This window comes from Schistocerca gregaria, unplaced genomic scaffold, assembly GCF_023897955.1.
Source record: "Schistocerca gregaria isolate iqSchGreg1 unplaced genomic scaffold, iqSchGreg1.2 ptg000199l, whole genome shotgun sequence".
NCBI classification, from domain to species: domain Eukaryota; kingdom Metazoa; phylum Arthropoda; class Insecta; order Orthoptera; family Acrididae; genus Schistocerca; species Schistocerca gregaria.
The window spans coordinates 15,249,797-15,274,809 of record NW_026061737.1 but is presented as its reverse complement, the minus strand read 5'-3'; the positions used below and the strand labels follow the sequence as shown (position 1 = coordinate 15,274,809).

Here is a 25,013-nt window from a genome sequence, read left to right as displayed (position 1 = left end):
GACATCGTTTAGCTTCTGTTTGTCTGAGAGGTTTTGGCTGCGTTTATACTTGGAGTGAAGCTGTCTTTGCTTTCGCAGTAGTTTCCTAACTTTGTTGTTGAACCACGGTGGGTTTATCCCGTCCCTCACAGTTTTACTCTACACGTACCTGTCTAAAACGCATTTTACGATTGCCTTGAACTTTTTCCATAAATACGCAACATTGTCAGTGTCAGAACAGAAATTTTCGTTTTGATCTGTTAGGTAGAATGAAATCTGCCTTCTATTACTCTTGCTAAACACGTAAACCTTCCTCCCTCTTTTTATATTCCTATTAACTTCCATATTCAGGGATGTTGCAACAGCCTTATGATCACTGATTCCCTGTTCTGCACATACAGAGTCGAAAAGTTCGGGTCTGTTTGTTATCAGTAGGTCCAAGATGTTATCTCCACGAGTCGGTTCTCTGTTTAATTGCTCGAGGTAATTTTCCGATAGCGCACTCAGTATAATGTCACTCGATGCTCTGTCCCTACGACCCATCCTAAACATCTGAGTGTCCCAGTCTATATCTGGTAAATTGAAATCTCTACCTAAGACTATAACTTGCTGAGAAAATTGATGTGAAATGTATTCCAAATTTTCTCTCAGTTGTTCTGCCACTAATGCTGCTGGATCGGGAAGTCGGTAAAAGGAGCCAATTATTAACCTAGCTCGGCTGTAACCTCCACCCATAATAATTCACAGGAACTATCCACTTCTAATTCACTACAGGATAAACTTCTACTAACAGCGACTAACTCTCCACCACCGGTTGCATGCAATCTATCCTTTCTACCTGTCTGTACCTTTGTAAAAATTTCGGCAGAATTTCTCTCTGATTTCAGCCAGCTTTCTGTACCTATAACGATTTCAGCTTCGGTACTTTCTATCAGCGCTTGAAGTTCCGGTACTTTACCAACGCAGCTTCGACAGTTTACCATTACAATACCGATTGCTGCTTGGTCCCCTCATGTCCTGCTTTGCCCCGAACTCGTTGAGGCTGCCGCCCTTTTTGTACTTGCCCAATGCCATCTAACCTAAAAAACCGCCCAGCCCACGCCACACAACCCCTGCTACCCGTGTAGCCGCTTGTTGCGTGTAGTTGACTCCTGACCTATCCAGCGGAACCCGAAACCCCACCACCCTATGGCTCAAGTCGAGGAATCTGCAGCCCACACGGTCGCAGAACAATCTCAGCCTCTGATTCAGACCCTTTACTCAGCTCTTTACCAAAGGTCAGCAGTCAGTCCTATCGACGATGCTGCAGATGGTGAGCTCTGCTTTCATCCGGCTAGCGAGACTGGCAGTCTTCACCAAATCAGATAGCCAGGGAGGGTTGCCTCCGATCCATAGCGACACACATCATTGGTGCCGACATGAGCGACCTGTGCAACCTGTACCCTTCATGGCATCCGGAAGGACCCTTTCCACATCTGGAATGACCCACCCCGGTATGCACACGGATTGCACATTGGTTTTCTTCGCCTCTCTTGCTGCCATATCCTTAAGGGGCCCCATTACGCGCCTGACGTTGGAGCTCCCAACTACCAGTAAGACCACCCTCTGCGACTGCTCGGATCTTGCAGACTGAGGGGCAACCCCTGGAACAGGACAAGCAGCCACGTCAGGCCGAAGATCAGTATCAGCCAGAGACAACCCCGGACTTGCGCCCTTCTGAGCTCAGCTTGATTCCTGACGTGAAGGTAGCGTTCTCGCTTTCCGCGTCTGGGTTCCGGAGTTCGATTCACGGCGGGGTCAGGGATTTTGTCTGCCTCGTGATGGCTGGGTGTTGTGTGATGTCCTTAGGTTAGTTAGGTTTAAGTAGTTCTAAGTTCTAGGGGACTGATGACGATAGATGTTAAGACCCATAGTGCTCAGAGTCATTTGAACCATTTGTCGAACTTTGGGGTATTCGGTTCGGAGCTGTTATGGAGATACGTCAGACAATAGACCGCTCCATTCGAACTACCTATACAACTGCCGTAGTTAGGGGTATCTTGCTCTTTCAACATCACTGGCGATGGCTTATATACATGAGCTATTCAAAAAATATCCGACCTTTTTTAATTGTTGAAATCAACAATGGTATCAGGGCGCGCATGCGCTCATGTTTTCAGGCATATTTAGCACACATACCTGATTTTCTCCACTACTTTGGAACGCTTGCAAGTGGTACACGTTGGATTTAGTATTCTGAGCAAAATGACGTCTTTACATCACATTTGGCTCCAAGCTTGGCAATTCTCAAGTTGAAACCATCGTGTGTTTGTGGACAAAGTAATGGGTACTGCAGGGCTAAAGGAGTGGTACAACCATTTCAAAGGTAGCCGCTAATCAATGAAGACAGAAGCCAGTTAAGGTACGCCCGCAATATCCGCAAATCAGGTCGTTACTGATCCCGCAATATTGCTGGTGAAGCAGAATGGACGAATCACTATCAGAGAAGTTGCAGTCTAATCTAAAAGCCGTAAAGTCAACTAAATAACTAGGTGTTACAATAACTAACGTCCACCCGCGGTAGCTGAGTGGTCAGCACGACAGACTGTCAATCCTAAAAGACCGGGTTAGATTCCCGGCTGGGTCGGAGATTTTCTCCGCTCAGGGACTGGGTGTTGTGTTGTACTAATCATCATTTCATCCCCATCGACGAGCAAGTCGCCGAAGTGGCGTCAAATCGAAAGACTTGCACCAGGCGAACGGGCTACCCGATGGGAGGCCCTCGTCACACGCCATTATTATTATACAATAACGAACAACTTAAATTGGAAAGAACACATAGAAAATGTTGCGGTTAAGGCTAACCAAAGACTGCGTTTTATTGGCACGACACTTATAAAACGTAACAGACCTACAAAGGAGACTGCCTACACTACGCTTCTCTGTCCTCTTTTAGAATACTGCTGGAAGATGTGGGATCCTTACAAGATAGGACTTACGGAGTAGATCGAAAAAGTCCAAAGAAAGGCAGCACGTTTTCTATTATCGCGAAATATGAGAGAGTGTGTCACACAAATGATACTGGATTTGGGCTGGACATCATTAAAAGAAAAGCGTTTTTCGTTGCGACAGTATCTTCTCACGAAATTCCAATCACCAACTTTTTCCTCCGAATGCGAAAATATTTTGTTGACACCGACCTACGTAGGTAGAAACGACCACAACGATAAAATAAGGGAAGTCAGAGCTCGTATGGAAAGACACAGGTGATCATTCTTTCCGGGTGCTATGCGAGATTGGAATAATAGAGACTTGTGAAGGTGGTTCGATGAACAATGTGCCATGCACTTAAATGTGACTTGCAGAGTATCCATGTAGATGCAAGTATAGGTGGTCACATTTTTACTATCCCCTGTATGTGCATATCGCTTCACACGACCTTTGTTACCTCAATGTCGATATCGGCATCATTTTCGAAATATGTGAGCTTACTTATATTATCTGTAATGTTAATATACAACAGGAACAATAAGGCTCCCAACACACTTCCCTCTGGCACAAGTGGTTACTTTTACACGTATAGATGAACTCTCCATTTAGAATGAGATGATGTGTCCCCCCTACAAAAATATTTTATTGGCCGTACTTTATACGATGCAGGCAAACGGTCAACTACAATTGTTGTTTACTGTGCGGTAACCTCTAGCGTATCAGAAGCGGTGTAGGAAAATGTTTTCAAATGAGTATACGCACTCGTATTTCGGCAGGTGCACAGTTTTGCCATTTCAATTTTTGCACGTTTTTACAGATACCTTTTCGAAAATTTCGAGCAAAACAAATCGAAATCTTTATTACATCACGAAACAATGAAGAAGCAAATGCGGGTTTGTTCGCAAGCCCGAAGCATTATCTGGTACAAGAATCATTGATTTTAATAAAGTAGCTGTCGATAGGTTTTTTTCGTTGCTAACAAATGTAACTGACAATCACAAACTAATGACTTCTCAAATAACTAATTGTGATGAAACAGGCGTCTCGGTTAATGCTAAAAACCAATCGAACATCGCAGCTTGCAAAGGGAACCGTCCAGTGCGATCGTTAACCTCTGCAGAAAGGGGCGAAACTGCAACCATCCTCATTAGTACGTCAGCAAGCGGAGCTGACATTCCTCCTACGATTATTTTTCCACTAAAGAAGAAGCAGAAAGAATTTGAGTTAGGACTGACAGCAGGAGGTTGCGCTGAGGTCCACAGCACCGCATGGATGGCCACAGAGTCATTCTTTGTATGGTTTCCACAATTAGTGGTATTTTCTAAGACATCAAAGCACGTCCCAGTTCTCCTTATATCAGATGGCCACTCAGCTCATACCACGAACAATGACGTTATGGACTACGCGAGGGAGAGTGGCGTTTCTTCACCACCACATTGCTCTCACAGACTTCAGCCGCTTGATGTTTGTTTTATAAATCCTCGTTATAGTGATCAGCTTCGAAAATGGCTGCGAAGCCACGCAGGGAAAGTCGTAACTATCTTTCAAATTTCAACGCTTTTTGGTTCAGCTTTCGTCTAAAGCGCAACAATGAAAACCGCTATTAAAGGTTTCGAAGCTACTGCAATATGGCCCACGGACCCATCCATATTCAAGACGCACACTTCCTATCGGCACACACAACTGACAGCGGACGTGATAGGCCGTCAGATGAAGGGGTTATTATATCTGAACAATTTGAATTGCCTCCAACTAGCACACCAGCTGAAAAAGACGACTCAAACGGGCTGGATAATCAAGGGGACGAGGTTTCAGCGAATTGTTACAATGAACTGCCGCGTAGAATAACAAAGTTATTGGGGCTAATTGTTCTAATCTTGGGTGCTCTTGGATGACAACTGACAACACAACCTCCTCATTTCATATTTCACCTGAGATTCTGATTTTCTTGTCAAAAGTTAACGAAAGCAAGAAAAGAGCGAGACTGAAAAGGGGGAACAACGTTGTTTTAACTGATTCGCCGTACAAAAAAAGAGTTAAAAGTCATTAATGGGAGAAATAGAAAAAAGAACATTGACAAAGAAGAAAGAGCAAACAGAAAACTTTTTGCGAAAGAGAATAAAATTAAGAACTCAAAAACGAGAGAAAGAGCCTGAAGATAAATGGAAGAAAGGAGTAAGAATACTATACTAACGAGAGTGATTATGAGGTAAGTTCTGACTGTCAGTGTGTATATTGTGGTGGGTTATATTCAAAATCAGTTGGAGGTTGGGTCGCTTTTTCCACGTGCAAAAAATGGACACACGATTCTTGTGCAGGAATAGATAGCGAAGATGATGAGTGTCTCCCTGTGTGTGAATTTTGTAAACAGCCTCAAGAAAAGGATACGATACATGAAAACTGTAGTTTGACATTAATACTCACTTTAAACTAAAAAAAATACCGAGCAAGCCAATATTTTCTGCATTTCCGATAATTTTATACGTTTTTGTAATCACTTGTATTTACCACCCCATTCTGCCGCGTGCAAATGATATAAATTTGTTTTTGAGTGAGAAAATATTGTTGTTTTATTTTATGGCAATGTTCTTATATTTTTGTGATTAATACATCATAATGTGTTCATATAAAAATTTGTAACTCTCTTATTTATCAATTTTGTACATTTAATCAAAGTTTTCAACTGTGTACCCCATTATACCTTGGATTCCCCAACGTGTCGGATAAGAAAGATAAAAATACAATCACTACTCGTTTCTTCAACGACAATTTAAGCTGTGTTCTGTGGTTCCTCCCAGAGTTCATCACGATATATTCCGAAAAAAATCATAGTTAACGAACGTTATAAATTGCTCTAGAAACGAAGGCAATCCTAGTTAACATTTAATAAGGCCACTGGTATCCTTCGAAATGCAACTAATCAAAGTAATGCAGAACGTCGTGGGTCACAGCGGATGGGTGGAATCGAAATATGACATTTACCCACGATCGCTTCTTTTTGTCAATTTGTGCCATTAATTTCTCTGCTCCCTAATCTGATTTCGTATCTCCCCATCAGCTATTCGATCAAAACTTTTTTAGCATTCTTCTACACCACCACATTTCGGAAGTTTCTAGTCGTCTCCTGTTTGGGGAACCAGGCATGTTAACTGCTGATTCGCAATATATTTATTCCGAAAGGCAAAAGGAACCCCGAAAACAATGAAAATAATTTTGTTTATTGGTGACTGTACCAGTTTGATTTACACTTAGTGCGAATATGAAAGTATTTTATTCCAAATCCTTATTTGAAGGTACTAAAATGTCGGTTTAAATGGCAGCTTGCTATGTAAGACATGCCCACTTGTTTCTCTGTGCCATCTCTTCTTTGAGATGATAAGCCTAGGGACATTTTACCCGTAGTTTTTGAGCTTTCACCTATTGAATACATTTTTTCTTGTCTCGTAGTCAGTTGTTTGCTTCAGTAATAACGTTTCTGAACAAAACAAATGCCAAGATCTACCCACAAAGTTTTCGAGAGAAGTTCTAGAAGACTTGCAAGAAATAAAAAAGTAAATATCATGAAACAAATGTTATGTTTTTGTACAGCATGCATACTATTGGAAAGTGAAAGAAACTATGAATTTAAATGAGTGCATGTACGACGTTAAGTGCAATGCAACTTTAAATTTTCCGTAACTTTTCTAACTAAATGTACCTTTCCTCTCAAACCATTTATCCCAGAACCATGGAATTCTAACGGTCAGTTTTCTTACTCGAGGGCATGAAGAGTCGAGGGATATGAAAGGGAAGCAGTGGTTGGGAAGGGAGTGAGACAGGGTTGTAGCCTATCTCCGATGTTATTCAATCTGTTTGCTGAGCAAGCAGTAAAGAAAACAAAAGAAAACTTCGGAGTAGGAATTAAAAACCATGGAGAAGTTGTATTATAATGAACACTATGGTCTTTTTATTTTTGAAATTTGCCTGCAAAACCTCTCTTTCAAAATTTTTCTAAAAATTTCAGTATTAATATATTATTCATGAAAAATTGTTAGCTTGTTGGAAAACAGTGGAAATGCATGTAAGTAATGTTTTGTGTTTTACCGTTAATATAACACAACTTAGAATAAGGATCATATAAATAGATCAGTTAACATGGTGGAGATGGAAGATACGTTCTCCCCGTGAATATTGTGTTTAAAAACAAATGAATATTTTCAAATCAACAGCTCATTTCATGAAGTCATAACTAGAAGTGAATAATCTCCACAAAAATTGGTAAGTTAATTACTTTGGTGCAAGAAAGTCTCCATCATTAAGGAGAACGATGTTTTCAATAACTTGCCGGCAGCCACAAAAAGCTTTACTACTGACAGATTTCAGTTTACGAGGAGCCTAAAGGATTTCTTGCTAACCATCTCTTCCGACACCATTAATGAATTGAATTATTTATTAGAACTAGCGCGCGCGCGCGATTGAGAGAGAGTGTGTGTGTGTGTGTGTGTGTTAGAGAGAGAGAGAGAGAGAGAGAGAGAGAGAGAGAGAGAGAGAGAGAGAGAGAGAGAGAGAGGGGGGGGGGGTCAAATAATACGTGTACAATCAGAAGTGTGACTAAATTTTCATTCCTCGTTCATGATCAGTCCATTTGCGGTCTGTGGATAGTAAATTAGCATATTATTTTCCCATTGAGTATCTCCCCATTATGGATCAATTTCAATGGAAAGTACATATAATCTAATCCTCTTGTCTGCCCCACTTCTGTTGAAGGTTACACATCACACAAATACCTTGTTGTTGTTGTTGTTGTCTTCAGTCCACAGACTGGTTTGATGCAGCTCTCCATGCTACTGTATCGTCTGGAAGCTTCATCTCCCAGTACCCACTGCAACCTACATCCTTGTGAATCTGCTTAGTGTATTCATCTCCTGGACTCCCTCCTCGATTTTTACCCTCCACGCTGCCCTCCAATATTAAATTCGTGATCCCTTAATGCCTCAGAACGTGTCCTACTATCCGACCCCATCTTCTAGTCAAGTTGTGCCACAAAGTTCTCTTCTCCCGTATCCTATTCAATACCTCCACATTAGTTATGTGATCTACCCATCTAATCTTCAGCATTCTTCTGTAGCACCACATTTCGAAAGCTTCTATTCTCTTCATGTTCAAACTATTTATTGTCCATTATTCACCTCCATACGTGGCTACACTGCATACAAATACTCGGAGAAAAGACTTCCTGATACCTAAAGCTATACTCGATGTTAGCAAATTTTTCTTCTTTAGAAACACTTTTCTTACCATTGACAGTCTACATTTTATATCCTCTCTACTTCGACCGTCATCAGTTATTTTGCTCCCTAAATAGCAAAACTCCTTTACTACTTTAAATGTCTCATTTCCTAATCTAATTCCCTCAGCATCACCCACCTTAATTCGACTACATTCCATTATCCTCGTTTTGCTTTTATTGATGCTGATCTTATATCATCCCTTCAGGACACTTCATTCTGTTCAGCTACTCTTCTAGGTTCTTTGCTGTCTCTGAATTACAAAGTCATCGGCAAACCTCAAGGTTTTAGTTTCTTATCCATGGATTTTAATTTCTACTCAGAATTTTTCTTTTGTTTCCTTTACTGCTTGCTCAATAAACAGATTGAATAACACTGGGGATAGTCTACAACCCTGTCTCATTCCCTTCCCAACCACTGCTTCAATTTCATATCCCTTGACTCTTATAACTGCCACCTGCTTTCTGTACAAATTGTAAATTGAATTCGCTCCCTGTATTTTACCCCTGCCACCTTCAGAATTTGAAAGAGAGTATTCCAGTCAACATTGTCAAAAGATTTCTCTAAGTCTACAAATGTTAGAAACGTAGGTTTGCCTTTCCTTAATCTACTTAATAAGGTAAGTCGTAGGGTCAGTATTGCCTCACATGATCCAGTATTTCTACGGAATCCTAACTGGTCTTCCCTGAGGTCGGCTTCTACCATTTTTTCCATTCGTCTGTAAAGAATTTGCGTTAGTATTTTGCAGCTGTGACTTATTAAACTGATAGTTCGCTAATTTTCACATCTGTCAACACCTGCTTTCTTTGAAATTGGAATTATTTCATTCTTCTTGAAGTCTGGCGGTATTTCGGCTGTCTCATGCATCTCGCTCATCAGACGGTAACGTTCTGTCAGAGTTGGGTCTCCCAAGGCCGTCAGTAGTTCTAATGGAATGTTGCCTACTCCCGGGATCTTGTTTCGATTAAGGTCTTTCAGTGCTCTGTCAAACTCTTCACGCAGTATGTCATCTCCCATTTCATCTTCATCTACATCCTCTTCCATTTCCATTATATTGTCCTGAAGTACACTGCCCTTGTATAGATCCTCTATATACACCTTCCACCTTTCTGCATTCCCTTCTTTGCTGATAACAGGGTTTCCATCTGAGCTCTTGATATGCATACAAGTGAATCTCGTTTCTCTAAAGGTCTCTTTAATTTTCCTGTACGCAGTATCTATCTTACACCTAGTGATATGCGCCTCTACATCCTTACGTTTGTCCTCTAGATATCCCTGCTTAGCCATTTTGCACTTCCTGTCGATCTCATTTTGAGACATTAGTATTTCTTTTTGCCGGCTTAATTTACTGCATTTTTGTATTTTCTCCTTTCATAAATTAAATTCAATATATCTTCTGTTACCCTCTTTCTCTGCGCATGTCAAGTTCCGTAGGCCCAAATTGAGGAGCAAATCTTCAAGGTCATGGAACGTGTCAGTATCTACATCTACATCCGTACTCCGCAAGCCGCCTAACGGTGTGTGGCGGAGGGTACCCTGAGTACCTCTATCCGTTCTCCCTTCTATTCCAGTCTCGTATTGTACGTGGAAAGAAGGATTCTCGGTATGCTTCTGTGTGGGCTCTAATCTCTCTGATTTTATCCTCGTGGTCTCTTCGCGAAATATAAGTAGGAGGGAGCAATACACTGTTTGACTCTTCGGTGAAGGTATGTTCTCGAAACTTCAACAAAAGCCCATGCAAAGCTACGGAGCGTCTCTCCTGCAGAGTCTTCCACTGTAGGTTATCTATCATCTCCGTAACGCTTTCGCGATTACTAAATGATCCTGCAACGAAGCGCGCTGCTCTCCGTTGGATCTTCTCTATCTCTTCTATCAAACCTATCTGGTGTGGATCCCACACTGCTGAGCAGTATTCAAGCAGTGGGCGAACAAGCGTACTGTAACCTACTTCCTTTGTTGTCGGATTGCATTTCCTTAGGATTCTTCCAATGAATCTCAGTCTGGCATCTGCTTTACCGACGATCAACTTTATATGAACATTCCATTTTAAATCACTCCTAATGCGTACTCCCAGATAATTTATGGAATTAACTGCTTCCAGTTGCTGACCTGCTATTTTGTAGCTAAATGATAAGGGACCTATCTTTCTATACATTCGCATCACATTACACTTGTCTACATTGAGATTCAATTGCCATTCCGTGCACCATGCGTCAGTTCGCTGCAGATCCTCCTGCATATCAGTACAATTTTCCATTGTTGCAACCTCTCGATACACCACAGCATCATCTGCAAAAAGCCTCAGAGACTTTCCGATGTCATCCACCAGGTCATTTATGAATATTGTGAATAGCAACGGTCCTATGACACTCCCCTGCGGCACACCTGAAATCACTCTTACTTCGGAAGACTTCTCTCCATTGAGAATGACATGCAGCGTTCTGTTATCTAGGAACTCCTCGATCCAAGCACACAACTGATCTGATAGTCCGTATGCTCTTACTTTGTTCATTAAACGACTGTGGGGAACTGTGTCAAACGCCTTGCGGAAGTCAAGAAACACGGCATCTACTTGTGAACCCGTGTCTAAGGCCCTCTGAGTCTCGTGGACGAATAGCGCGAGCTGGGTTTCACACGGCCGTCTTTTTCAAAACCCATGCTGATTCCTACAGAGTAGATTTCTAGTCTCCAGAAAAGGCATTATACTCGAACATAATACGTGTTCCAAAATTCTACAACTGATCGACGTTAGAGATATAGGTCTATAGTTCTGCACATCCGTTCGACGTCCCTTCTTGAAAACGGGGATGACCTGTGCCCTTTTCCAATCCTTTGGAACGCTTCGCTCTTCTAGAGACCTACGGTACACCGCTGCAAGAAGGGGGCAAGTTCCTTCGCGTATTCTGTGTAAAATCAAACTGGTATCCCATCAGGACCAGAGGCCTTTCCTCTTTTGAGCGATTTTAATTGTTTCTCTATCCCTCTGTCGTCTATTTCGATATCTACCATTTTGTCAACTGTGCGACTTCAAGAGAAGGAAGCACAGTGCAGTCTTCCTCTGTGAAACAGCTTTGGAAGAAGACATTTAGTATTTCGGCCTTTAGTCTGTCATCCTCTGTTTCAGTACCATTTTGGTCACAGAGTGTCTGGACATTTTGTTTTGATCCACCTACCGCTTTGACATAGGACCAAAATTTCTTAGGATTTTCTGCCAAGTCAGTACATAGAACTTTACTTTCGAATTCATTGAAAGCCTCTCGCATAGCCCTCCTTACACTACATTTCGCTTCGCGTAATTTTTGTTTGTCTGCAAGGCTTTGGCTATGTTTATGTTTGCTGTGAAGTTCCCTTTGCTTCCGCAGCAGTTTTCTAACTCGGTTGTTGTACCACGGTGGCTCTTTTCCATTTCTTACGATCTTCCTTGGCACATACTCATCTAACGCATATTGTTCGATGGTTTTGAACTTTGTCCACTGACCCTCAACACTATCTGTACTTGAGACAAAACTTTTGTGTTGAGCCGTCAGGTACTCTGTAATCTGCTTTTTGTCACTTTTGCTAAACAGAAAAATCTTATTACCTTTTTAATATTTCTATTTACGGCTGAAATCGTCGATGCAGTAACCGCTTTATGATCGCTGATTCCCTGTTCTGCATTAACTGATTCAAATAGTTCGGGTCTGTTTGTCACCAGAAGGTCTAATATACTATCGCCACGAGTCGGTTCTCTGTTTAACTGCTCAAGGTAGTATTCAGATAAAGCACTTAAAAATATTTCAATGGATTCTTTGTCCCTGCCACCCGTTATGAACGTTTGAGTCTCCCAGTCTATATCCAGCAAAATTAAAATCTCCTCCCAGAACTATAACATTTCCCTAAGGGGCTCCATCACTAGCCTAACGTTGGAGCTCCCAATAACTAATAAACCCCTCCCCCCGTGTGCCTGCTCGGACCTTGCTGAAGGAGCAGCCACATGTCCATTCACAGGCAGAGCGGGCGATGCCACACGGCCAGCCTCCACATTGACCCTCCGCCTCATGCGCCGCGAACGCCACTGAACCCGCCACTCCCCTTGGGGAGAGGGTGGCCCAACCGCGCCCGGTACCCGCGAAGATCTCTCGACAGCAGGGACAGTGGGTGAAGCATCTAATACCTGGGGTGCACCATGCGACGCACCAGACTCCCCACTGCCGCTACACTCCGAGGCAGCAGCCTGATGACGGCTGACCGCGGCCATCAACACGCTCAGCTGTTCGCGAAGAGTGGCCAGCGTCCGTACACAGCAGTCACACATCCTATCCATCCTAAGGAATCAATTTACCGAAGAGACTTAATCAACTTTTAAGTAGACTGCTAATTCACTAAAGGCGATTGATTACTGACTAAACTGTGATTGCTAACCACTTCTTGTGGAAAACAATGAAAATAGCACTACCTGTCTCTGGACTGTATTCAAAACAAACACTAGCACTACTGGCACTATGGCTGACTACAAGGACTCTCTCTGACTGTATTCAAAACAAACACGAAATCTATGTAACACTATTACTAGCACTCGACAATTAAAGCTTCCTAGAAGCAAAAACACACGGAAGAAGAAGTGACAAGTAAGAAAAATAGAGTTAATACTTAAATTAAGGTAGCTCGCTGCACAGCAGACGTGAAGCAGCTGGCGGTTAGGGCGACACATGAACTTACAACAAAAAAGTAATAACAGATAGAAATACATGTTCATGAACCTGAGAGAAAATCAGTCCATAAGTTTAAGCAAACGCTATCAGCAGTACAATGAGAATCAGCTTAATTTTTCAATTAACTCCTCGACAGAATAAAAGGAGTGACCCATGAGGAAACACTCCAGTTTCGATTTGAAAGCGCGTGGATTACAGCTAAGATTTTTGAATTCGAGTGGCAGCTTATTGTAAATGGATGCAGCAGTATACTCACACATTTTTGCACAAGAGTTAAGGAAGTCCGATCCAAATGGAGGTTTGATTTCTCCCGAGTATTAACCGAGTGAAAGCTGCTTATTGTTGGAAATAAACTAATATCGGTAACAAGAAACGACAATAAGGAATATACATATTGAGAGGCCAAGGTCAAAATACCCAGACTCCCTGAACAGAAGTCGACAAGAGGTTCGTGAACTCACACCACTTTTTGCCCGAACCTCCAGTTTCTGAGCCAAAAATATCCATCTAGAATGGGAAGAGTTACCCAAAAACATAATACCATACGACATAAGTGAATGGAAATAAGCAAAGTAGACTAATTTACTTGTCGAAGTATCACTCACTTTCGGCACCGTTCCAATAGTGAAAATGGCAGTATTAAGTCTTTGAACAAGATCCTGAACGTGGGCTTTCCACGACATCTTACTATTTATTTGAACACCTAGGAATGTGAACCGTTCAGTTTCACCAATCATATGCCCATGCTGTGAAATTAAAACGTCAGGTTTTGTTGAATTGTGTGTTAGAAAATGTAAAAACTGAAGCTTACTGTGATTTAACGTTAGTTTATTTTCTACAAGCCATGGACTGAGGTCATGTACTGCACTACTTGAAACGGAGTCAATGTTGCACCCAACATCCTTTACTACCAAGCTAGTGTCATCAGCAAACAAAAATATTTTAGAGTTACCCGTAATACTTGAGGGCATATCATTTATATAAATAAGGAACTGGAGCGGCCCCAACACTGATCCCTGAGGAACCCCCTCCCCCTTGACAGTACACCACTCAGATCCCTCATCACACTGTATTACTTTCCCCCATTCCCGTAGATTGTTCCCTAATGATCTTCCTGAAACACTCTACAACTTCTGATTCTGTCAGTTCTTTCAGGTCCCATCTCCTTAAATTCCCACCTTTTTCCAGTTTCTTCAGTTTAATCTACAGTTCATAATCAATATATTGTGATCAGAGTCCACATTTGCCCCTGGAAATGTCTTACAATTTAAAATCTGGTTCCTAAATCTCTGTCTTACCATTATATAATATATATGAAATATTGCAGTATCTCCAGGTCTCTTCCACGTATACAATCTTCTTTCATGATTTTTGAACCAAGTGTTAGCTATGATTAAGTTATGCTCTGGGCAAAAACCTACCAGGCGGCTTCCTCTTTCATTTTTTACCCCCATTCCATATTCACCTACTACGTTTCCTTTTCTTCCATTTCCTACTGTCGAATTCCAGTCACCCATTAATATTAAATTTTCATCTCCCATCACTATCCGAATGATTTCCTTTATCTCATCACACATTTCATCAATTTCTTCATCATCTGCGGACTACTTTTACGGCTTTGGTAGGCGTGGGATTCGTGGCTATCTTGGCCACAACAATGCGTTCACTATGCTGTTTGTAGTAGCTTACCCGCATTCCTATTTTTATTAATCATTAGACCTACTTATGCATTAGCTTCATATTAGCCTTCCTAATACTAAAATCTATATCCGATGTTAACAATGACGCCGGTGGATGGACTATCAGGAAATTACTGACCGTCGAGAAAGTCACAAATATAACCGACAAGCTAATGGGCCCTTCACAGGAAAAGGTTTTTTGCCAGAAAACGGGGAAAATTGAAACCCAGCAAATGAGTAAAAAAATGTATATTCACTGACAAAAAAAATAGTGTACGCACACAACTTACACAACAATAGTCTGGGATTACTCTATTACGTAATACAGTTTTTGTGATTGTATCTTGCAGCTTTAGTTATTTTTAATTAAAAGAGGCTTTAAAAGGACAGAAAGAACGTGTTGGACTACGCTACAGATCGTTCTGTTAGCACAGTCTTTACTTTGTAATCACTTTCGTTGACTTCGGCAACTCTCAACAGAAATCTCCAACCTAACCGAGACAATGTGCTACGATACAGCCGAGATCATGACAAGAGAATGGGCTACATCACACTCGAAGTAAATGGATCCCCATGACCTGTATACGTCTGTTATAAAAAATCTCCAAGCCACTCTCCTCAAATAGACCGCAATCTTCTCTTGACCTTCAACTGTTACTATTTCAGAATTAAAAACCAGATTCAAAGAAAATTTGGCTACAAGGCACAAAACTAGAAAAATAAAAATAATAAAAGTGAGAACGTGAAACATGTTAGCAATAATCATAAACAGGAGATTTACAGAAAATATAATTGAGAAAGGAAATCATTAATATTATCGACCGTTTAGGAACTCTAGGCTACGAAATGGATAAAACCACATATCGAATAAGTGGTGGAAGAGTTAGTGTGTTTTAAGATTAAAACCAAACAAGAATTAGAGAAAAATATATCGAAGCAAGGCCTCTATTACGAAAAATTGCTAAATCTCGAGACAAATTGTGTCCTTCTGTATTAGATGAAATGTTTTGGCCCCTAGTACGGATGAAACAGTATCTGCAGTATCAACAGGAACTTCGGACATGTGTTTCATATTTCATACAAGCCTGCAGTCTATAAATATTTAAACAAAATACTAAAACAAAATACCACTACAGGGAATTACTTACGAAGTAGTTCTTGGTAAAGAAACACAGGACACAATTACGTATGTAGGCTTAATACGAACTACAACTGTGTTTATAAATCGCTATAGTTGCCTTGGACTAACGACGAGCAAATATCAATATAACCTGTACGCTTTTCAAAGCTGTTATCCATGAAAAAGCCAAACTACGTATCGTGAACAAAATACAATTTAACACCGAAACAATGACATTAGCTGACAATGGGCACAGACTTTAGTCAATGGGCACGGTTGAAAATTTGTGCCAGACCAGGATTAGCACCCGAGTCCCCTGGTTACGAGGGAGAGGCAATGATCACTGTGTCCGAATTACACAGTGGTCAACAGAATAGCACGAACTGCCCGAGCATGCCGTTCTTTAGATCCAAATTCTCAATTTCTCCATAGACTGCTAATGCACTGCTCCTTGAACATAATCCTCCTCCCTTTAATTATACAGTACATGGCCAAAAAAACAGACACCGAATATATGCAAACTTGGCCTTACGAACATTGCAGACGTCGTCTATGTAACACACGTCAAACTTCAAAGAATTTACCAATTCGTTGCATTGTTTACTATAGACCACAAATCAAGTAACGTAAAAAAAGCACTGCGTCTATTGAGATCATGATTCAGAGTTAAAAAAAACTAATAAGTCGCCTACATATTACAGGTGCTGCCGAAAGAGGAGAACCATTATTTTCCCACAAAAGGAAATATAGTTAAAATTACGCTTCTATTTCGGTTAGTTTATGCGGTTACTAAAATTTGCAGTGAAAGTTACATAGTGGACTCTACCCTCCCCCCACCAGAAACGTAGTTATCGTGGCTGTTGTGAGACTTTTGTACACAGTTAGAGAAAGTGTGTTAAATGTGGCGCGGACGGAAACGCTAGGCTACGCTACAGGGCAATCTGCTCGCACAACGTTTAGTCGGCATTCATAATCGTTGGCGTAAACAACTCTCAATCAAATTACCACCTTCCAACCTAACTTAGATCTCGGGCTACACTACCAATCGGCCTGTCATCACAACCAAAAATTCATTGAGGGGGGTGGAGGGATTTCCTGTAGCTCTCTCTAATGTATCTCTAGGCAAAACTGACAGTTTTGTCAGACTCAACAGCAAGATTTACCAATGGTAAACACTTTTGAGACGGCTCGTAATATAGGAATAGTCCTCTTCGTCTTACTTGGCATAAATTGTTCGCTGGCGTCCCAGCAGCTAGCTCCCTCAGTGTCTGCTTCTGCCATCGCACCACGCTAGTCTGCTGTTGTCCTAGCAGACCGAACGCACCGCACATCCGATACCTTCGGAACCACTCACTGGCCAGTTAGCAACTGAGCGGAACACTGTTTACATCGTGAAAGGAAAACTATGCAAAGATGTACACTTAAATGGCACGACTGAGTAGCACACACAAGGTAATATCTGAGGAATGTCCTTCGACACGCGCAGAACGAAAGTCTTCTCGCGAACGTACAGCGTCTCTGAAAAAAAATCTCGTGACTATATTCCGGCGTTACGGCCAGGTTCTCATACAAATGAGCAAAAAAGGGTACATTTGAAATTCTTTTTGAGACAATGAAAATACATTCGAAAGATCTGTTTGGGAATTACGAGTGATAATACTATGAGCTTAATTTTAGATTTTCAATAAAAAATGGCGCCCGTAATTATGATTTGATCAAGGGCCTGCGAGACTGGAGTACGCAGAGCGCGTGCAGTGTGGCACCTCATATGTTACCTGAATTCAAAAATGGGTAACATCAGTTGATACTACATTATTCCTCTGAAATTGAAAATGGATAACATCAGTCGATAAAACATAAAATTTATGGGAGCGTATACCTAACCGCAATGAAACAACCTTAAATTTAACGATACAGTGCTAATTCGAACTTTGAGTTCGATTTTTGAGGGTTTGTTTCACTCCTTATGCCTACACAAAAATTAGTTAATATTAACAAATGTCATATTATAGCTATAAGTTCCTAAGAAAAGTGTTTACTTTTAGGGGTCAGAGGTAGATGTTAAGAGAACGAACCACTTTTAATTTATGCTGCATGCCGTTCTGAGAAAATAGTTACCCGAAAAAAATATGTTCAAAGTTTAGGGAAAACATTTAGTTATATTATTACTTCGATTTGCATGAACTGAGTGTTACATATATATTTTTAATGTCGCTGAAAACGAATCTGAAGTCAGATTTTCAATATTCAAAACAGCTAATCCAATACGGAGGGCAACCGATTATGTTTTGACCAATTTTTACCAAAAATGTATTTTCGTTATTTACGTTTAGTCTGCAAGTCAAGGAGTATTTATCAACCCTTCCTCTACCTCTGATTGTTCCTAGACAGCAACTTCCTGTTGTTCTTGGCAGGAAAAGCCGATCTGTCAAAGCTGGATATGCAGCACTCGGCAGCCTGCACTTGATATTCGTCCGTATTTTCGGTGAGTATGTTTGCATGCATTCTGCAGTATGAATCATTTTGAGCACGTGCGACACGGGACGAGTTATCATCTACATCTATATGGATACCCTGCAAAACACATTTAAGTGCCTGGCAAAGGGTTCATCGAATCACCTACACAACTGATAATTAATTGAAACCCTCAGCTGCCGACAGGTGTTGTTGATATACTTCGATGGGGACAGCTGAAAAGTGTGCCGCTACTGGGACTCGAACCCAGGATCTCCTGCTTACAAGGCAGACGCTCAATCCATCTGAGCTATCGAGGGCACAAATGAACAGCACGACTGCAGGAATTTATCCCTCGCACGCTTCCCGTGAGACTCACACCCCGAACCGCCCACAATCCGATTACGTAATGTACTTAATAGGTATTTGTCCATCCACTCATTACTGGCTCACACTAAGGTGACGATTCCCGTAAGATTTCCGGTAGCCTGTGCGCATTCGCACAGACGAAGGTCAATGGCTGGGTGACGTTTAACCATAGATATGAAGATAGTAACTGTTCTAGAAAGAACAGGCGCCACTGACGACCGTACAGCTCTTCTAGAATACATGATAGACCGGCCGATGTGGCCGAGCGGTTGTAGGCACTTCAGTCTGGAGCCACGCGACCGCTACGGTCGCAGGTTCAAATCCTGCCTCGAGCATGGGTGTGTGTGATGTCCTTAATTTAGTTAGGTTTAAGTCGTTCTAAGTTCTAGGAAACTGATGACCTCAGATGTTAAGTCCCAAAGTGCTCAGAGCCATTTGAACCATCAGTCCCTATGTTTACACACTACTTACAGTAACTTATGCTAAGGACAACACACACACAACCATGCCCGAGGGAGGACTCGAACCTCCAACGGGGGGAGCCGCGCGAACCGTGACAAGGCGTTGGACACATGGCGGGTACCCCGCGCGGCTCATGGCAGCCGTGACACTGCTTCAAACAATGGACTGTAGAAACTTTTGTAAAGCACGGATTAAAAAAAAAACTTTCTGTTCCAAGAGTCTAGACAAGTACACCTTTAAAAAATGCAACTACAAAGAAATTGAATTTTCGAACGTTTTGAATGAGAACCTGTCCTTATGGAACACCGTTGATCAAATGTCACAGGGATTATATACTCAGGTTTCACATGTGGATTAACACTTTCTAATCAATATCCGGAATGAGCAGGGCTTAAAACTTTGAAGAGTTAAATTTCAAGGGCCGTTCTCTTGTATGCAAATAGTTTCACAGTAGAAATTTCTCTAGTTTTATTTATTAATTTATTTATTTATTTTTTGCTGTAGGTAAAGAAGGATAGCATTGTGAGGAGGGGGAAGGGGGGGGGGGAGGAATCTCGCCTCTCCCACCTTGGAATTCTCAGTACAGAATTTTTATTCATTACGAGATTCTTAGCCACTTGCAGAAGTGATTTCGAGTGATTCTGCAAAACTTTTCCTTTAGCCAATCGTAGCAACTATAGGATTCCGTTCCTGCTGCATGACATGTCTCGGAACTTAAAGTGACCAACTCATTTGCATAAAGAGCTAGCTTATCATCCGCTTCTTTACTTGCGTAGACCGTTCATGGTCTGCAAAGAATTTTTTTCTTTAATCGTTTTTTTATGTCTTTTATAAACTGCAACACTTTCTAAACTTTCTAAACTTAGCGCCGTTGAAGCATGGTCTTTTACTGAATGATCAAAAAGCAATGCTGACAGCTGGAGTCCAAGGTTTTTGTTAATCAAGCCGTTTGTATTCTTGTGGTGATATCTCCGTACAGTCTTTCATTCCCTAACGCATATTTCTTTATATCTAATTGAGAAGTGAAATACCGGTTTTCATAGATGCAGATTTAAAATATTTTAATATAACGCAATAAATATTTCATTAAAATTTTCATCCCCTTATGCTCGAAGTTCCAAAACCAGAAAAACACGTAGTTTTTAAAAATTGTAACATATTAGCCGAATACGAATTGTCAGATATATTTAGCAATCCTTTCATAATGAACCATTTTCTGAAACATCTCACACCCTTTAGGGGTTGGGTTTTCAAAAACAATTAAACACGTATTCTTCTATTTAGAGCCGAGGAGCCAAATTCAAATCTTCATCCATTTAATTCTAAAAATGCTTTCATAGTGAAATATTTCATAAAACATTACATCCCCTATTTCACTCTATTAGTGAGTTAAATTTCCAAAAGCAACGAAACACATTTTTTTTTACATCCAACCGAGATGTCAAATACCTATTTTCATAGATGTAGCTATAAAAATGCTTCAGTAGTTCTTTAATAATGATTTATTTTCAAAAAATCTTCACTAATTATTTTATCCCCCAATGGAAGAATTTCGGAAAATGCTAAAAACCTGTTTCTTTTTTGTATCTGACTGAGACACCAAATGTCAATTTTCGTAGTTTTGTAGTTATAGCTTCAATAGGGACATAGGGACATATTTAAAAAAAAGACTTTCAACCCATGTTTCACCCCCATAGGAGTGAAATTTCGAACAATCTCTTCTTAAATGATGCTTTCAGCGTAAGATTTACACCTTCATCAAATTTCAAGTCCGTATACTTTGCAGGTTGGGCTGGAAGGCTATGGGTCAGTGAAACCTGTGCCCCTATTGCACCTTCTTGGAGGTTGTAGTTCCAAAAACAGTGAAACACGTAGTTTTCTATAACACAATATTCATAGATTTCGCTTTAAAAACTCTTTCGCACTGAAATACTTTCATAAAACATTACATCCTATATTCCACCCTCTTAATCGTTGAATGTATCAAAAACAGGTTTTCATATATTTCATGAAACATTTCATCCTCTGTGATATGGGGTATGGTAGTGACACACCAAAATCACAATAGTAATCCGTTGTAGTTGCTACATATTTTATTACAATCAAAAGCATTATAAAATCACAAGGCCAGATCAGTTGGACAAATAATAAATAAATTTCGTTAAGTGGAACGAGACCCGTAAAACTTGAAATTTGAATATGACTAGGTATATATACTTAGGTAAAGCTTTACTTAAATAGCACAAATGTCCATAAAATTCATAGCAGAACTCTCACTACTTGCAATCAGGGGAGAAACAGATTAAGCGTAAGAATACAGATATTTAACGTTCGGCTTGCCAACTTTCCTAAACAAAACTGTATAAAAATGACTAAAACAATTAAGGGGGTCCTTTAATTTTGACTAAACGGACCTTCAAATTTACTTACTCAGTTGATTAATCAACAATATTCTTAGAATGATTACAACTAGAACATGACTATATGACAATACCCTTAAAATAAGGTTGCTTCAATATTTCGTGTGAATTGGCGATAGACGCGAGCAGACCAAGGATTCAAATCAATACAAGAGATCCACGAGGCAGAGAATGACATGGAAATATACTCAACATGGCAATGCAATTGAACTTTGGATGCTATAGTTCAGCACCGGAAAGATGGAATCACGCAAAAGTGACAACATACCCCAAGATGTAAAGGAGAGGACATGGCCTCAAATATCTCTCTGCCGCCGTGGTGCTCTGCTCCCAGTATGCTAGCGTCGACCGCTGCCAGTTATCTCTAACACAACACACATCAAGAGCAGACAATTTTCTGAGACATAAACTACACAACCCTATCTGGAGAACAGGTGAGCAATACAACTGGACTGAAACCAATGAGCCTCCGTGAGTTACTTGGCCAGTGCCAGCCCTTAAACTTTGATTAATAAGATCGCTAAAAATCATACCGAAGTTAAGATGACGAGACTTATCTCCAGGTTCACCATATTAGTGGCAGAGACAATAAATTGGCGACGCTCTTATCCGTATGTTCGCGGCAGAGTCTGGGGAAGGCAAGGGCCACGTGGAGCCGGATCTGGGGGTCAATTTCCTTCTCTCCGAGACACCCGGCTTCTTCTGCGACTTAGCCGGCAAACAGGAGAGGACCCCGGGTGGGGACCGATTCGGCAGCAGTTGGCGGATGGCGAGGTCTTCGGGGGGTGGGGTTGGGGGGGGGGTGGTGTCTTGTGTAAAGGGGAAGACAACCGTGGTGAAGGGAAGGTCTGTATTCCACAGGAACGAGTTAGCATGGCACTCAGATATTTCCACGATTCGGCGGTAGGGGATCATTTGGGGTTCTACAAGACCTTGAACAGAGTTCGGGAACACATGTTTTGGCCCAACCTATATGGCGATGGCATGCGATTTGTTGGCAACTGTGTCCAGTGTAAGCGCGGTAAGCCCGATGTTGGGCCGCACAGAGAACTACTACAGTCGGTTAGCGAGCAGTGTCCTCTGGACCGCGACTCAAAGATCGAAACATCGATCGACGGAAACTGGCGCCAGAAACGCACCAGCTCACTCTATTTCATCCCCTTATGGGTTGAACTTCCAAAAACACGAAAATACGTATTTTCTTATTTGTAACCTTGAAGTCAAATACCAATTTTCGTAGATATAGCCTTAAAAATACTTCCATAGTCCTTCCATAATTTTTTATCTCAAGATAAAATGTTCACCTACTATTTCACCTCATAGAGGTTAAATTCCCAATAATACTGGAACACATATTTCTTTATTTCTGACCTAGAAACCAGATACAAATTTTCGTCTGCCTAGCTTCAAAATTACCTTAATAGCTACATGTTTCAAAAATCCTTTCATTTCCTGTGTATCCCCCTTAGAGGTGGAATTTCGAAATATGCAGTATAAGCGGTATAAGATCAACAACCTTTCCAAATCTCAAGGTTTATTTTCCTTGGCGGTCTGGACTGTGTGAATTTCATAGTAATGGCCTCCACACAAACACACACACACACGCACACACACACACACACACACACACACACACACCACTAACAATGCCACCACCACCTCCTGGGGAAATTTCTGCAGACGCCCTTGTTCCACTGCAGTCATATTTTGCCGACGACCTACATTTAGCAGCGTGGGAGGGATAGTGTCGTGCAACAGACAGTATACTCAGTAGACAACGAACTGTTCGTTGTGAAATCAGGGACATAGGAACCGAGACTGACACAGAAGGTGCTGAAGGTGAAGCACACTAGACTCGTGTCTACCACGGCTTCAAATAGTATCGATTTACTATGAACGGAAGTTCCGAAAAGTGAGCAAGTAATTTTACAGTAAATTCAGTACCGATGGTGAGGATATACAACGAAAAACATTTCTATAATATTTCAGAAATAATGAAACATTCCACTCAAGTCGCGCGGCAGAAAACGCAATGGATATGCTTGCACTTAAGACGGAAGGCCCCACGTGCTTACGCAGGCTTACGACAGATCGCAAAATTCGGCAGTAGGCGTAAGCCAACCTCTTGTGCTGCCATCTGTTATTGATGCCAGGCATCAAGGTCTCAGTAGTTCGACCATCCACTGGAGAGTAGTTGCTTTATAAGTACTCCGTCTTCAGGCCACGAGTGACCTACTGGGACAGCACCATCCGACCGCCGTGTCATCATCTGTGGAGGATGTGAACAGGAGGGGCGGGGATCAGCACACTGTTCTCCCGGTCGTTATGATGGTTTTCTTTGACCGGAGCCGCTACTATTGGGTCGAGTAGCTCCTCGATTGGCATCATGAGGCGGCCTGGATGATCACCCATCCAAGTGCCTTCAACGCCCGACAACGCACTTAACTTCGGTGATCTCACGTGAACCGATGCCACCTCCGCGGCAAGTCCGTTGCTGCAGATATTTTAGAGTAGTTGTTACGTTTCATAATTATCTAGTTTACGGGGAAAATGTAAAAAAGGCGATTGTCACCGAAGCTACAACTAATCTGAATTTCTGGTTAGTTATCAAGTGGTCTTATGTGCAAGCCTGATTTTTTCATCCTTTGCGGTGGGAATGATTCAAACCCGTCATGTTCTTCTTATGAGGTGTTCTATTTATTTTGCACACAATGATCGTTTGTAGTTGTGTTGAGTTACCACCTTGATAAATTTTTGGATGGCGCACGTATCATAACTGAGATCTGCGCTTGCGCTTAATGGCTGAAGGTCAATTAGCGTAATGAGTAGTAGCGAATGTTATAGTAACATGTTTGTAAATTATTTCAGGTAAATTACCTTAGTAGTGTAATATTATCAGTATACCAGTACAGTATGTGGGCCAATTACGTTAGTCATGGAATACTATCCGTATAAGACTATGTCACCTTGATGTCCCGGAATTTGCTTCAATTTTGGAATCCACGAAAGAACTGGAAATTTTCCTTTACACAGCTTTCCATATAATTTCTATTACAGTGATTCAGTCTTGCCTGTCACTCGACTTTTCTGACTGTGAAATAAATTCTATCGCTCATGTGCTTATTACCTCTTCGTGTTTCCATTTGCCGATATTGCGCATAAACACATACATATCTCAACGTTGCTATGTACATTGATGGAACGACACACTTTTCTGTGGAGACACTGCAGTTTAGAGATAGAAAAACCGATCAGTTAAAACGACATGGGTATTTTAGTTCTGAATAACCGATGTCTTTCGGTATTTGTTTGCTCTCGGTTATAACAAGTATCTTTTTATATTTTCCTGATAACCACGTAAAAACAGATATACCAATTAGCCACAGTTGTCGTAGTAAAATTTTTAGTTTTCAAATAAACCTTTTTTAAAAAAGACGAGTAATTTTTATTCGTAAGATTTCCATAGCTCTTAAATACTGCGTTATTACAGAAAAAATGGGAAAAGTGATGTATGCCACTTTAATAACACTGCTGATAGAAACGAGCAACAAGTGAATTGGTCCAACATTGCCGAGACAATACTGTGCCTGTTATACAAGCAG

The 25,013-nt window shown here is 41.2% G+C and overlaps 1 non-coding gene across 1 annotated transcript; it reads right to left on the bottom strand.

Moving 5' to 3' along the window:
* Positions 1 to 18,406: 18,406 nt before the first annotated feature.
* Positions 18,407 to 18,481, bottom strand: Trnat-ugu (transfer RNA threonine (anticodon UGU)). Its single transcript has one exon. It is a non-coding gene; the product is annotated as a tRNA-Thr (tRNA).
* Between the last annotated feature and the right edge of the window lie 6,532 nt (positions 18,482 to 25,013).